The following is a 12,624-nucleotide window of genomic DNA, read 5'->3' on the forward strand; positions in this document are numbered from 1 at the left end:
TCAAAATAAATTATATGAGAGATTTGATCATAATTTGCCCGCCTTTGTAGGTACTTAAATATAAGCTGATTTCCTGCTTTCTGAAGGAAAATTTGAGGGACAAAACACCCCATGAATCTTACTTGGACCTATGTGTTTACTTAGGTTAATGACCACCAGCCACTATGATGCCTGATCATAGTAAGCATTCAGTAAATGTTTTCTTTACCCAGTAACAATTTCAAGGGTATATGCAGTTCACAAATGTGAATGCATTCCTATTTGTATTTATATACATGCACTTAAAATGTCACTTGGGAAGTGTGTCCTGCATACATCATCTCCATTTTCAAATTTCTATAATTATTTTGAGGCACAAAATATATCTGGTTATAACCTGAGGGAAACTCAGACAGTGCCTGCCTTCTCACTAGGGGACATCTTTCCCCTCGATGACAGGCAGATCTGTCACAGGGACAGATGATTTATCTCCCCTGATTTCATCCAGTAAAGACGCGCTATACAAGGTGAAGTGATAATTTTCCTCAGAGTTAACATGTCCAATGTCTCATCTTTCATTCTAGTCCTTGTGAAATGACATCGAACACTAAATTGGGAACTAATTTTGGTTGTGAGGTTTGGCTGCCTGCCCACTTCCCTGGGAAAACAAGCAAATTATCTGTACTTTTTAGTCATAGAAGTTATATGATACCTGGAGCTGGCTTTTTAGTCTGGGGATTTTTTTTTCTTTTAATTTACACTGGAAAAGCAAAAGAAAAATATATATGACAGGGAGTTTTGCAAAAAAATATATTTTGCCAGAAAATAAATCAAAATGAAATATACAAAGTGCTGTATCTGTGAAAAAAATATAACAAGTTAGGGGAAATTTAGGTGAAGGAGTGTGGTCGGCAGTATATTTGACTACAACACTAAAATATGCCATTAATTCAGTATGATTTTAGGAAAAAATCAACTCTCACAATTATTTGAGAGTAAAAATTCAACCGGTCAATCTATTATATTCATCCATCAAGAAAACTTGTTTGTAAATGTTTGTCTTTAGAATACAGTCTTATAATTCATTTTCTGAATGCACTTATTTTAGTACATAAATAGGGTAGTAAGTGAGACTTGACTGAAGTGTGTTTGGGTAAACAAAAGATTTATGTGATAAGCTAAATTCTAACCTACATAGTTACATATTTTTCCTTGATGAATACAGTTGATGATGGGTTATATAATTTATTAGGAAGGTGTATTAGCAGTGAGGCACTTAGAAATAGAGAAGTTATATGACTTTAGGTTATAAAGATAAACTAAGAATAGAGAAAGGTTGTGCTTTCTAAAATTTATGATTATTTTATAAAATGGACACGTTAGGCTCCCACAGTATGGCCGGTGACATTAGCTAGCGCTCGCTCTGCTCTCTCTAACGGGGAAACAGCGGACTGCAAGAGACTGAGCTGTATCTGCCTCTACTTCCAAGAGACTCACGTTCAACTTTAGCTCACGAAAAAAAAAAAAAAAGCTGGGAAAATTTTATTAACCCCTTTTTAAAAAAAGTTAATGTAAAATTATAGCAAAAAAAGAACCTGAACTTTAGTAACACAGCTGGAACAATCCGCAGCAGCGGTGGCAGCGGCGGGAGAAGAGATTTAATTTAGTTGATTTTCTGTGGTTCTTGGTTGTTCGCTAATCTCACGGTGATGGAAGCTGCACATTTTTTCAAAGGAACCGAGAAGCTGCTGGAGGTTTGGTTCTCTGACGCAAACCAAGGATCTGGGGATCTTCGCACCATCCCAAGATCTGAGTGGGACATAGTTTTGAAGGATGTGCAATGTTCAATCATACGTGTGACAAAAACTGACAAGCAGGAAGCTTGTGTACTCGGTGAGAGTAGCATGTTTGTCTCCAAGAGACGTTTCATTTTGAAGACATGTGGTACCACCCTCTTGCTGAAAGCACTGGTTCCCCTGTTGAAACTTGCTAGGGGTTACAGTGGGTTTGACTCAATTCAAAGCTTTTATTCTCCTAAGAATTTCATGAAGCCACCTCACCAAGGGTACCAACACCGGAATTTCCAGGAAGAAATAGAGTTTCTTAATGCAATTTTCCCACATGGAGCAGCATATCGTATGGGATGCATGAATTCTGATTGTTGGTACTTGTATACTTTGGATTTCCCAGAGAGTCGGGTAATCAATCAGTCAGATCAAACCCTGGAAATTCTGACGAGTGAGTTTGACCCAGCGGTTATGGACCGGTTCTACAGGAAAGATGGTGTTACTGCAAAGGATGTCATTCGTGAGAGTGGAATTCGTGACCTGATACCAGGTTCTGTCATTGAAGCCATACTGTTCAACCCTTGTGGGTATTCAATGAATGGAATGAAATCGGATGGAACTTCTTGGACTATTCACATCACTCCAGAACCAGAATTTTCTTATGTTAGCTTGAAACAAACTTAAGTCAGACCTCCTATGATGACCTGATCAGGAAAGTTGTGGAAGTCTTCAAGCCAGGAATTTGTGACCACCCTGTTTGTAAATCAGAGTTCTAAATGTCTCACAGTACTTTCAAAACCCCAGAAGATTGAAGGTTTTAAACCTCATGATTGCCAGAGTGCTATGTTCCATGATTACAGTTTTGTTTTCACCAGTTTTGCTAAGAAGCAGCAACAGTAGAGTTGATTAAGAAAAAACACAAAAAGAGAACACACATAGAAGAAGGCGGTGGCTGCTTTTTAGATATTGATAGCAAGGGCCATGCTTTCCATAACCACCACCTTGTAGTTGCAGAAAGCCCTAGATGTGATGATAGTGTAATCATTTTGAATTGTATGCATATTATATCAAGGAGTTGGATATCTTGCATGAATACTCTCTTCTGTGTTTAGGTATCCCATGCCATTCTTGCTGTGAAATTGAAGTGCATGTAGAAAAAACCTTTTACTATATGAAACTTTACAACACTTGTGGAAACAATTTAATTTGGTTTACGCACAGTGTAATATTTCTCCAGGTATCATCCAAAATTCCCCACAGACAAGGCTTTCGTCCTCATTATGTGTTGGCCTCAGCCTAGCCATCTGGGACTGTTCTATTAAATTGCTACCAGGATTTTGCATCTAGTTACCTCCACTGTCTAGAACATATTCTCTACTAATGTTATTGAAACAAATTTCTACTTCATACAGATATTTTTCCAGCATCAATCAAAGTTCTTCTTCCACGAGTCGAGTCCTCTAAAAAAATGACTGCAGTTATCCATTTTGTGTATTACTATCTCACTGCTTCCTATACTTGTGTGACTTTAATTGATCCATTCCTCACCATAGTGTCTCCCTCCCAACCACACCCCCTCCATAAAGCAATACACTGTTACACTGTGGGTTTACACTAACCTTATACCCCAGAGGGGGAATGGGGGGGATGGACCCTGGGCTTAATTTTCTTTTAAGGTCAAGGGAGTCTGACATTTTTTGTTACCATGAGCTCTTTTGGAATAAGCTGGTGTTGATTAGCAAAGAAGGTGTGGATTGATACTAGGGAATATTGGCTGTATAGAATAGAATAGAACTGTATGGAAACTGTATGCCATTCTGTGCCCCCCATTAAATAAGGTTAGCTTCTCATGAGTACCATGCCTTTATTAACTTGCTAAGTGGTAGTATAAAAGAATTATCACTAAATTTGTTAGCAAGGAGATTTAAGATAAAGGTTGTATTGGATTCAACAAGTCAAGCCAGCTCAGATGATTCACCTTAACTTTTACGTTCATAGCCATTTCCACTGATTTCTATTAAGGATATGCCATAAACTTTGGTTTGAAGCAAAATCGATGTCTTTGCCATCTTGTGACTTAAAAACCTCTGTGACTTTGTGATGCATGTGATAGTGTTCTGACGGCTCCTCTTACTGGTATTTCTTTCACCATGGAGTAGCATCAAGTGATGAATGAGAACTATTCAGGTTATTCAGACATAATACACAGTGAAGCAGAATGCTATCCATAAAACATAACATACAAAATTCCAAAATGGTCAATGGGAAATGACTAGAAATACAGGCTTAAAAGAGTTGGCATCTTTTAGCTGTATTTGCTAATATGGACATTTAAGCAGTTGAGAAAAGAGGAAAGTTGACTCAATTTTAAATTTCTTCTTGTCCTCAAACAATTTTTGATTCTTTCTGGATTGATGCAGTGACGTTTTTGTATTTATAAATGAAACACTTTTTTTTTTAGTGTTTCTAAACATAAATTCTACTTGGTTTGAAATCAAGTGGTTGGAACACTTTTGACTTTTAAACATGTTGTTGATTCAGAGCTTCACTGAAGAAGCTTTTAATCAATGGATCAGTCCGATTCTGTAATTAGCACGCAGTACCTAATGTTTTGGTGCTATTATGAGGACCAATGCTCAAAGTGGATTTTGTTCTTGAACAGTGTTCCAGTAGATTTGATGAACATTTATTGGCTTGAGGTCTGAGTCCCCCCCCGCCCCCGTTAATAGATTTAAGATTTCTATTTAACGTAGAAAAACTGCACAAATTTGTATGGAACAAAGCCTAGAAAAATGAAAACAATAGATTGAATAGTAATCTAAATTAATCCCAGTGTATATAATAGAGGAGGGAAAATTTTGGTGCCATAATTTCTCTCTTCATTATGTTGGACTTAAATCAGTTGAAATGTATTGCTGTACCATAATTTAAGCTTCAGTAAAGGTTTGCTTAATTCATTGTCTAGTGACATTCAGAAAGTTTTCTGCTGATGTATTTTTTAAAATTGTATACATGACCAAATACTAAACACTTAAGTTTTTATAATTAATTGAGTAAATCAGTATTTAATGATCATTTTGTAAGATTTATGGGAGCTGTCATAAAGATAAGATCTTTAAGATCCTGGGAGAATAGATTTAAACATTTTTTTGTTAGTGGCTTTGCACCTGAAGCTCAAAGGAAATCATCCAGGCTATATACCAGGATACCACAGAGTAGAAAGGGTATAAGTAGTAAGAATAAGAATGCTAGAGTTTGGAGCTAGATAAGTGAAAAGTTTGGAGGTGGAATAGTCTAACATTTATTATGAAATAGGCTCTTGATGGTGGGGTGGGGCAGTGTTTAATTCATGGTTATTTCTATTAACTAGAACAGAGTTATAAGCTTTTGATCATTTTGCCATGCAGGTACATATCTCATCATCAGGCAGAATTTCAGTTCTTCAGTCTCATCTACAATAAGCTAAAAACTTGAATCTTACAAAATGTGTATTTGGATCTTTCTCAGAATGAGCTTGTCAGACTATTGTCCAAAATCTGAGTTAAAAAGGGTTGAGAACATTTATTCATAGCAAGCCATATAGCATTATTTAAAAATTACAAAGTTTTAAACTCTGCCTTTCCAACTTTATCATAAGTATATTGAGGACAAGGCTGTATCATATCTCCCATAGTTTCTAGAAGAAATTTTGCGTTATAGGTTCTGTAAAGATTGGATAAGTGAATAGATATCAATTCTTAAGAAACCACATAGCAATAAAGTGTTTGCTATGTAATCTTACATATTATCTTCATTCACTGATTGAACGCTATTATATGAAAGACACTCTGTTAGGGATACCTTAAAGGCATCTAAATTATACACAGACATTTCTTATATTCTGTTAGTAGCTGAAATATTTTCTAATGCATCTTAATTTTTATTGCTTTATTTCTGTGATTCTAAAAGAGTGGCATAGTACAATAAAAGGGGAAAGTAAAGTGCTCTACTTGTATAGCTTATATCTTAAATACAAACCATAATTATATTATTTTTTCGCTATTTTTGTTTTTATTTTAATTTTTTTACAAGTTAGACATTTCTAATAACTGACTCTAATGTGCAGTCTTTGCATCATTTCTCAGATAAAGCACAGGACAAGAATTAATTTCCCACAGCTTTAATATCTCACATAACATATTAAACACTTATGTTTAGATTTTATGTCTTCAACCTCTTAGTCCATCTATTACACTGAAGTCTGAGATATTTGTGAAAAAAGTAGAAAAATAAAAATAGAATGGGAATATTATCCCCTCTATATTTTAAGAAAACTTATGATGAAAATAAACGTATCCTTAAACATATTTCTCTTTTAATTTGATCATTGTTGTTTGGAATCCACTATGTAGTGACTGATTTTCAAGATATTATGATTTATTTCTTTTTCATCTTTCATTTGTAGGAGTGTGTGGGTGTGATATTAAAACAAGCTATTGTACATGGAATTCTGGGCAGACAACATTTTATGAAACTGCTGTCACCTAAATGAATACCAATGCTTTGGGCAAAATATAAACAAGAAATGTTCTAAAGGGGTATGAGATAGAAAAATTTATATTAAAAATGCTTATATTGACACTTACTTCAACAAGAGGAGGTTAGAACATTTCTAAACCAGCATGCCCAAACCAGTTTTTGCTGAAATGATTTTCACCATATTCACATCTGGTTCATTTAATGACGTTTGCAACTGTTACACTTTTGGCACTGACATTTTATAGTAGTACACATCTCAACGCAGAATGTCATTTCCTTCTTTTTAAAGGAATCATTTAACGTTGTTGTTGTTTTTGTCCTATTTGCTTTAACTTCACGTCTTAAATTTCTCTAAGCGCTAAAATTTTGCTTTTTATTTTTTTGGAGGTAGAATCTCTAGCTAGCATTACATTGTTTCCAGTTTCTGGTTTGCCATTCTATTTTCAATGTTCATATACCCTGTGAATGTGATTTGTCTCAGCATGAATCATCATACTTATTTCAAAGTCAACTTCCTTTATTTTTCTTTCAAGACTTTCAGTGTTTCTAAGAATCTGCCCAGCAGGGAATAGTATTTTATCCAGGTTCTGTGGTTTGTTGCTTCATCTGACAATTTCTGTGTTTACACAATGAGTGACATTCAGATGGAGACTGGAAATATTCTCCTAATTTGGGTTGAGTTTTCCACTCTTTTCTTCTTTCAGAGTACAAATAAAAACTTAAATGAGGTTCAAATAACTCTAAAATAATAAGTTAACAGAGGTATGTTAGATCACCAGGTGACGCAGGAGTAAAACTGTTTAAATATAAAACACATGGGAAAATTGCAGAAAAAAATGATAGTAGAAAGGCGTAGTTTAATTGCATTGATATTACTTTCTAGTATAAACTAAGTCTTCAAGATAAAGAATATGAAGGTATACACGAGTCAGTGAGAGAGCCAAAGGAAATGATTTAGAGAGTGATAAACAAAGAGCATTTTATAAAGGAAGATAAATTATAGGTGTTAAGTGAAGTTTTAAATAACACAAATGGTTGTTGATGAAACCTAGGTCTCTGTAATTTCGCTATCTCAGGGCTATTTACTGAACTAAGGTAATTGAAACTTTTAGGCTTGACTGAAGAAATATATGTGAATCAAAATGAGCCTTAGTCTCTTAATCACATAACGATTACAGTTGTTTTGTATATTGCACCAGTTTTAGCAATAATTAAATGAGAAAATACAAACACATTGAAATGAACAAACATAATTAGATCGATATAGTCATTGCCATTATTATCACAATACTATGACCTTTATCCAAGTTTCTTACCAAGGTCTGTCTGCCTGTTACCTGGTGCACAGGTGGGCAAGACTCCTGGGACCCTTGGCGTATGGTACCAAATCCAGCAGCCTCCATTGAGGTACTCTTGTTCATGGATGGATGCCAGTTGTTAAAAGCAGAACAGAAAGGAGGCCACCATGATACTACTGTCACTCAGATCTGTTTGTTAAATGAGAAAATTTTGGAAAGACATTTGAAGGGGATACATGAGAGCAGATAGAATTTTTTAACCCCTTATTTTATCTCACTGTAAAACAAAAACTCTGAAGCAAGAAAAGGTACTTTCTACCACAGAGCTGACCCCAGCCGTCTCACGTGCTGCGTTTACCTACCCAGCCGCCATGGCTGCTGCCGCTGCCGCCCTACATGCTCAGATGCACTGGTACCCTTCCTCTGATACCACCCAGCAAGGATGGAACTATCTATCGTCAGTTCTGTTAGCTCTTCAGTCTTGTCACCACAGCTCGAAGCCCCCGCCGCAGTGGGGAGGAAGCCACCCTGAGCTTCCACTGCCCCCAGGTGGCCGGTGCAGAGCTGCTGCTTCCCTCCAAAGACTGTGAGTCTTAAGCCTGACTCAGTGGACTGTTTCCTTCCTCTCCTTTTCCTCAGCCCTGTCCTGCCCCAAAGCCCCTCTCCACGGCCTCACGGAAGGATTCGGGGGGCTTCTCGCCGGGACATCCAGACCCAGCTCGGAGGTCTCACTGGGACTGAGCAAGGCCTGACCTCCCGTCCAAATTTGCTTCCGTAGCCCCGCCTCAAAGAAATGAGGCGTTTCATTTTGCACGTTTTCCTGGAATGAATTAAGACCCTTAAACTGGTATATCCGTGAGCGTAAAGTTTGTTCTCACGTTCTGTCACCATAGCAACAAGTCCTGCCCACTAACGGTTCCTCATTCCCGGTCCCTGTCCCCGCATCCCCTCCCCTGCACCCACCCTGTTTCAGTGAGGACCAAGCCCTGCAGCCAGTTCCGCCCGGCGGCTGGCGGCCTCCACCACCCCACACACTTCCAGGCTCAACAGGAAGGACCACCGAGCCACACAGAGCGTTTTCTTGGTCCTTTCAAACTGGGGTCCTCTGCTTCCTCCCCCTCAGATGGGCCAGCAGCCATTAAGAAAACCCCTTCTCTGCCCAGTTTCTCTTCTCTCTCCAGGGCGCACCCCAGCCCTGCCATGGGTCCTCATTCTTTCCAAACTTCAAAACCAACCAAAAAGTGAAAGTATTTTTGTACCCCGTGTAACAAAGTAGTTTTGCTACATAAAGGATTTTTCGTGTGTGTGCGCAATTAATTATTGAAGAGACCTCGTGCGCCCTGTCAGGTAAGTTTAACATTTTAGATTGCGGCATAAAGAAGAAAAGGGTTTCCGTTCTCCAGCAGTGAGCCTTAGCGTCAGCCGTTCGTTTAAGTAAAATGAAGGAAAAATTGTGCAATTTTTTCGTTTCCTGAGCGCATCAGTGCATTGCCTTTGGCCGCAGCTGTGGCTGTCTTGCCGTTTTCAGACTTGGGAGACGAAGAAGCTGTTGTAATTGCTGATCCTGTGAGAATGTGAAACTGGATAATATATGAAATGCAAAATTAAAAAATCATCCAAAGGAAAAAAAAGAAAAGAAAAATAAGGTACTTTCTAAGAATTAAACAATATATATTTACCTAAGGCTGGTCAAGAAAACAACCTGGACAAAATAAACACAATTAATGTGTAGGAGATGTCTGTCCCATGGGTGCAGACATTGACATCTCTAGATCAGATGTATCCCCGTCATGGCGATGACGTCTCTGGCAAAGAGCCTTGATGTCATTAGCGTTTAAAATTAATTTCCCTTGCTTGAACCTTCAACTAAGTGCTTTTTCTTTTTTTTGATCAACACAAATACTCTAGTCCTATTTCTGACTACTGCCAGGTTTTTAATATTCATCTTCATGAATTTCATCTTGAATGCATATATGAGAAATTTTGGATCAGAGACAGATTTCTTATGAAATACCACACAGTAAATTTTAAGTGTACTGGCTCCTCTTGCCTTAGTGGTTTTGCCTAGTGTGGTGTCATGGGACTAAGGTCAACTGTCCTACAGGAGTAGCCAGATACCCCATAGGCTAAGAATGAGAGATAGGATTTCTTAATGCTTACAAAGGGGAAGAAGACGGTTGTTCTCCTCCCTTCCTAAAGGGTCTCCTAGGAAACATGAATACCCTGAATTCTAACTCCAACTATTTGGTATACATGTAAAATCTCTCCGAGACCCAGACAGACCCTGGAGTCTCTGGCTTTATGACATGTAAATACTGGACAGATATTGTTCCAGTCTTCCTGGCCCCTGGTTTTAACTTAGGTTCCTTCTCCTGGCTGTAACAGAAAGGGACAGAGAAGTTTTATTAACCATTTTGATCAGAGAATTTAACTAAACAAATGGCTACAGATATAAGTTTTAGAGTATGTGAGGCTGTTTCTTGGAAAGAAGCATTCTTTTCTATATAAACATACTATATAAGCTATAGAGTATATATGTTTCCTTGGCTCAGAAGCTAGTGCTTTTTGAAGGAGCACAGAAAAATGTAGAGAGGTTTTATTTTCCTAAAGTTTTATATTAATAATTTCAGAATATACGTTTTATATCAATGTCAATGAGTTTTGATAACATAAGTTCCACCTGTTAGAGAAAGAGCCCTCATTCTTGTCAAAAACCAAATATCTGACTTCACGATGGTGAAGCAAAGATACTGCACAGGGAAAATTTATCCATCGTAAATGTCACCTTGTCAAACCAAAAAGCATACATATCAACTTATAAGTTCTACCACCAGTGGACCTGATTACTATTTAAGACAGCAAACTTTTCCACTTGTTTATTAAATAATTCCAATACATATAGTTGGGTTTTTAAAAATATTAAATAAGTATTATGTTGCATACTTTATATAGATGTTAAACCATCTTATATTAAAAATATGAGAAAATAATAAAATTGTATCTTTATGGCTTCAGGAGGTTTAGTAGATTCGACTAAGCTATATTTTCAACAAAATTGGCCACTTATGTTACTAGACACTTTTTTAGTGTAAAGAATACAAACATACAGCATTTTTAATTTAAATAATTTAATCATTTTTACAATGAAAAAATGTTCAGTATCTTAAATTTTGATGTCTTTTAATGAATTAATTTAGTAATAACATTACTAAGTAATATGAAGTTTAAAACAAAATAGTATCTATAAGTCTTAGAAATGCAGTAATGGCCAAATTATGTGGAAAATTTGACATAGATCTTCAGGTAGTTTAGATAATTCTCATTTACATATGTTAAGATGAGCAAAAAAAGGCATGTAAAAAACTTATTTTAAGAACATAATTAAACAAAGAACATAATTAAAAACCATAATTAAACAAAGAGAAGTTATTAATTAGTCTGCAACTGAAATATATATTTGAAGAATTAGGTCAAATTAAATCAAGACACAGTGTAATAAATATTTTAGAAAACATGCCTGTCATGTAGAAATTATTGCTGACGAAGAAAGTTACTTAACTTAAAATTAAAATAAAGCAAAAAATTTAAATAGCTATAGGAAAAAATGAATTTAGCAGATCTGCTAGTTTACATTTTCATGTGTGCCTTGAAGAAGGAAATCTTTATCTTCAATAGTCATCCCTACCTTGAAAAAGGAAGCAGGGAAGACAAATATGTCTACATCAGTCAAATTGATAAAAAGTCAAGCTGTGAAGTTTAAATTGGAAGAAGCTAAACATATTTCTTTTTTTAGTGACCGTGAAATTGAAGTCAAACTTTCTTTTAAAAAATTAGACTCAGTAAATATGTTGAAGTCATAACCTAGATCTATACATTTTCTAAAACTCTTAAAATGGACAAAACTCATGGAAAATCCATATTCAGCTTTTTACCAAAAGAGGATTTTCTCACAATATGAGAAAAGCATCTGCACACTGAAGAAGATAAGCCATTCATCTGTTATTGTGATTTCTGCTCTCATATTTTCTATGGTATGTTGAGTTGCAGCTAGCTTTCTATGGCTTTTGTTTATTTTGCTTATGTTTCGGTTTGTTTTGTTTACCGTATAGTGGCATACATCACAAATTAATTTGTAACTAAAACATATCACTGTCACTCTTTAGAACAGTGAGGTTAGAGGATGCTAAAAGCTTCTGAGAGAGACAGGTTCAGGGATAATAATTCTATAAAAGCATGTGAAGCAGAAGCCATAAGATTTCTCAAAACAGTGTTAAATGCTAGAATAAAATATAGCAACATCTTCAAATTTCTGAGGAAACGTGATTTCCAGCCAGAATTACCTATACAGCAAATGTATTAATCAAACATGGACATAAAAATATTTTTAAGCCTAAAACAACTTAGAAAATTACTCTTATGTATACTTTCTTAGGACACAGTTTGAAAAAAAAATAATAAACAAGAACACAGGAAATACTGTCTACAGCACTGTAGAGATATCAAGTGAAGTATAAGATTAGAAACCTTACCTGTGATCAAAGTGCATCTATCTGTAGCATGTGCTGTAGAACATCTATCCTACACTGTAAAGGACTCCAGGAAGTAATGCTTATGGAACTAAAGGTTTTTTTTTTTTAATTTTTTTTTAACATCTTTATTGGAGTATAGTTGCTTTACAATGGTGTGTTAGTTTCTGCTTTATAACAAAGTGAATCAGTTATACATATACATATGTTCCCATATCTCTTCCCTCTTGCGTCTCCCACTAAAGGGGTTTTTAAATAGGTTTCTATTTAAAATATATAGCTCACTTCCTTTCTGGTTTGTGATTTGTGACCAATTTGATTATATATTCTTTTGATTGGCCTACAGAGACATTAAAAATTTCATTGAAAAGTTTGATCTACCAAATTTCGTTGGCATGTAGTTGCTGATTTTGCAACTACAATATTGACAAAATGACAGGTATAGGGACTAGTCATGGTCATGGCTGTCTACCATTTTGAAATAACCTGTCAAATATTTGGGAATATTCTCATGTT

At 36.0% G+C, this 12,624-nt stretch overlaps 1 pseudogene across 1 annotated transcript; it reads left to right on the top strand.

The window, feature by feature from the left end:
• Positions 1–1,283: 1,283 nt before the first annotated feature.
• Positions 1,284–2,666, top strand: LOC309979043 (S-adenosylmethionine decarboxylase proenzyme-like; annotated as a pseudogene). Its single transcript has one exon. The product of its transcript is annotated as an S-adenosylmethionine decarboxylase proenzyme-like (transcript).
• The last annotated feature ends 9,958 nt before the right edge of the window (positions 2,667–12,624 follow it).

Source organism: Leucopleurus acutus, assembly GCF_964270905.1.
Source record: "Leucopleurus acutus genome assembly, chromosome: 2".
NCBI classification, from domain to species: domain Eukaryota; kingdom Metazoa; phylum Chordata; class Mammalia; order Artiodactyla; family Delphinidae; genus Leucopleurus; species Leucopleurus acutus.